The 4,368-nt window shown below is 28.0% G+C and overlaps 1 long non-coding RNA gene across 1 annotated transcript; it reads left to right on the forward strand.

The window, feature by feature from the left end:
* Nucleotides 1–2,987: 2,987 nt before the first annotated feature.
* LOC137809637 (uncharacterized) lies at nucleotides 2,988–3,559 on the forward strand. The gene is made up of 2 exons (XR_011080791.1): nucleotides 2,988–3,132; nucleotides 3,326–3,559. It is a non-coding gene; the product is annotated as an uncharacterized lncRNA (long non-coding RNA).
* Nucleotides 3,560–4,368: the final 809 nt, after the last annotated feature.

The raw sequence follows: 4,368 nt of genomic DNA on the forward strand, positions 1-4,368 counted from the left end.
CTTCAATTCCATTATACCAGCTATTAATCTCATTCATATGATTACCGCTAGTTAAATAAAATTTCACACATATTTATATTGTTTAGAAAAGGAATAAATGTTTTTAAAATTATGCTAGCAAAAAAACAAAAATTCTTATTAATATATGACATTAATTTATGAGAAAACGGTATTAAAATATAGGTAATGATAATTTTATAAATATTGTAGCTACTTACTGTATATTTGTAAAACTTTGTACATCACTTATATTTAATTTAGAAAATAGATAATAGATATAGATTGTATAATCAATTGGCGTACTATCTACTTTTTATATGAATGGATTATAATTTTTTTTACTATGTCGTCTCTTATATTGGATACTAATTTATTTATTCTCCTTTATTTATTATAACGATTACATGACGAAATTGTCTATTTTTTTTCTCTTTCAATATGTGTGTATATTTCTTTATTTTGAATGTATGTCTCCTTAGTTACACATTTTTTTGTTTACTTATCAAAATGTGTACAAAATGATGATGAAAATATAAAAAGTTGAAAATAAATAATATTTAAAACGTATTAATGATACTTAAGGTTGTTGGTATGTGATAGTATTTGGATAGAGAGGAGTTGAAAGGAGGGCATGAGTGAGAGTTAATTTGAAGTGGATAGGGGTAGGTCCCTGAAGCACACGTGCGAGGGGTGAATGTTATTCTAAACATGTGTGAGGGGCACGTGAGAATGTAGCTAACTCACCTTGGAGCATATGTTGGTCTTTGCGTGAACTTCGTTTGTCTAACTAACTCTACAAACTATCACTAACCCTAATTAAGGTTAACCTAAACCTAAACCCCTGTCAATATAGAGTACTCTAAACACGTTTTAGACCACTTTTATGCATATATTTTAACAACAATCTAAAATTTAAGATCTAAATTTTATAAAATAAATAAATAATTTCAAATATAAATAATTTCACTTGTGCGTGCCTTGGAGCATCTCTTATTCGGACATATATTAAATTTTAAATTTTATAAAAAAAAAACTCACTAAAATTGATTGGTGTTATTGGATGAAATTTTAGAATTAACTAAACTCTTTTACAGGAATCGAATTTTAACCTTGATCCAGGCAGACGGAAATGAAGATACAGAATCGATATCGATTATCATATTTTTATAACACTAATTTCAAAATAAAATAATCATTCAAATATTTATCTGTTAGTTATTATAAAACTTTATCATTAAAGCCAAACTTATAAAAAAAATTAAGAATAATATAATATAGTGAATCTCATTTAAAATAGAATATAAGATTCAAGATAAATTTTACCTCACTTATTTATTATATTTTATATTTTTATTTATCAAGACTCGTGCATATCATTGAAAATAAGTTGGATATATTTTAAATAAACTTCAATAGAGAAAAAAAAATGTGGTTGAAATTTGTAAGAGAAGATTTTTTTTTAAAGATGATTATTTGGATGGAGATAAATTATTCGATTGAATGTCAATAGATTTGATTGTGGTTAAAGGTGCTAACGTGACTATTATTTTATGTAGTCATTATTTAATGTCTTCACATATGAAAAATAGAAAATAATATATAAATAATGATGATCTAAAATAACTCTCGCATTAATTCAGTTGATGATGAAAATAAAGTCTAAATAACAAGTTAAAAAATATTAAACTTTTCAACATTTAATAAAATAAAAAATTAATTAAAAATATTCAAATTTAAGAAAAATTTAAAACGATATTTCCAAGCTTTACAAAATGATAGACAAAAGTAATTCATTTGTTGAATTTGTAACAAAACTAAAGTAAGCGAAGGATGAATGGTTGTTCTTGATTTTTGGGATGAAAAAAGAGATACTTTAACGGTGGATTGTTGCGCGTGTTTCCTTGCGATGAATAATAAAAGTAGCTAAAATTAAATAAATATTTAAATTCACTAATCTTATTCTTCTTTTTAATTTATTTTCAAATTAATCATGTACGTGAAACAATTTACACCAAATTCATTGGGGGATAAAGAAAATATGTACAAAGCTGTTTGTTTCAAGGATTAGTTTTATTCCTCTGAATACATAAAGTGTTGTAGTATTTCAATTTAATAAATATTACCAAGTTCTTAGTTCAAGGAAAACCAAATTTAGATTCTTTAAATTTAGTCTCGGATTCCATGTAGATTTGTTATTACAAAAAGCTTAAATTTTTCTAGCTAACTATTTCCTTTTGTATTTTGAAAAAATGTAATTTTATATATTCTTTATTGATTTAATTTAGAATTTCGATTTTTTTTATTGAATTTGTTTTTTTTTTATCTTTCTAATGTATTTTCTAATATATTTAAAATATATTAAATTTATTTTAATATATTAAATTAATGTGTTTTAAAAATATATTAGAACAACACCACCAAAAACTTATAATAAATTTTAAAATCTACGCGTAGAAACGAAGGAATAATGATATTTAAATTTAAATCTAGATCAGTTGATTAACTGTTAGAAATCACAATCACTTAATAAAAATAATATTATTAATAAAGATAATTATTCTGGGATTGCATGAAGTAATGATGAAAGAAGGTTTCAAATTGGATAAAATAAAAGAAAAATGATGGTTGAACAACCGCAAATGTCTTGCTCCACCATACAACCGTTGACGTGGCAAGGATAATAATATTTTATTTTTGTTGTGGGGCCCAGTAAAAATTTATGAAAAGATAATATTTGAGTGTCCTTGGTCACATTGTAAAATTAGGTTAGAAATTGGGGCTGCACTTCTTTCACTTTCTTTTTGAGTTTGTTGCCGTTTTCCCTCTTCCCCCTTCTCCACATCCTCTTTCACCTTCTCCTCAAGCTTTCTCTTCCAACGTTTGTGGTGATCGTGGTGGGTGTGCCTCTTTTCACGATGGTTGGTCATCGTCGTGGGTGTGGCTGTTTTGACGGTGGTTGGTCGTGGTGGTGGATGCACGTGTTTTCACAATGGTTTGTCGTCGTAGTGCGTGCAGCTATTTTGACGGTGGTTGGTCGTGGTGGTGAGTGCGCATGTTTTCAAAGTGGTTGGTCGTGGTGGTGGATGCGGTTGTTTTGACGGTGGTTTGTCGTGGTATGAAGGAACTATTTAGGTGAGTTTTGGTTCTTGCAGATGAGTTGAAGATTGGGAAGATAACAAAATTATTATTTGTAACATGTTTTCTCCTTTTTTTTCATATTCTTTTGCCTTAACTTTTGGAATTTTTGGGTTGTCTAATGTTTTATTTCAAATTTATTAGGCTTTGAAGGAAGTGATTTACACATGTTCACTTGTTTATTGTGCAGATGCCAAATAACAGTCCACCAAGAGTGCTATGGGGCAAAACATGTCAAGGATTTAAATTCTTGGGTTAGCAGAGTAGGTGAAACTTCTGATGTTGAGAGAAAGTGTTGCCTTTTCCTAGTAAAAGGCACGTCACATTAGTATATTTGGAAGTCTGAAAATTTTTATTTGCTTTTGTGTCTATTTTTTGCGATGTTAAATTATTTATGAATGTAGTACACAGTGGATTCAACACTCTTAGTTGCATTTATATGTATTGAACCAACCTTAATTATATTTAAAAAAACGTTTTACTTTGGTGGATAATCAATCACAATATTTAATGTTTTGCCATTCTTGTCCATTTTCACATTGTTAATAAATCCTCTTATAACTTTATAACTATAATCCTGATACAAATGCTATAATGGTTATCTAGGAGTCCTAGTGTTATGAATTTGCAATTTGCACCAACCTTGTTTTTTCTTTCATAGTTTTTATCTTTAATGATCAGTGTTGTGATAAAGTGCTAATATGCTTTAACTATATCGAAAACACTTGCTTTTTAGGTGGTGCTTTAAAGCCAACTGATGTTGAAATGTTGTGGGTTCATGTAATATTTGCTTGGTTTCAATCTCAAGTTGTTTTCCAAAACCATGAGGTCGTGGAACCTGCTGTAGGAATCCTTAAAACTTATCCTAATTCATTTGTGAAGGTAAGATGGCTAAATGGTGATCTTGTTTTTATACAGTTGGTTTCAGTTAAATATTGTCTGCAATAATGATTGACTGATTCTAAATTTTATTTGACTGGGAAACCTAAATGAACCCAAATACATTTTGTTGTGTAAATTTAATGATTTATTTATATGCTTATTTTGAAATTGCTTTTGGATGATTTGTCTGTAAAAAGAAATTTCATTCTTCCAAATGACTTTTTGTGAAAAAGTAAATTCCACACCAACAATCCAAAATGCACCATATAATCTTCCATAATCATTTTTCATTTTAGTTCTCTAGTTGTTCACGAATATGGTTGTGGTTTTTCTTATGTAATAATACTTTTG

Source organism: Phaseolus vulgaris, chromosome 2 (genome assembly GCF_000499845.2).
Source record: "Phaseolus vulgaris cultivar G19833 chromosome 2, P. vulgaris v2.0, whole genome shotgun sequence".
NCBI lineage: Eukaryota > Viridiplantae > Streptophyta > Magnoliopsida > Fabales > Fabaceae > Phaseolus > Phaseolus vulgaris.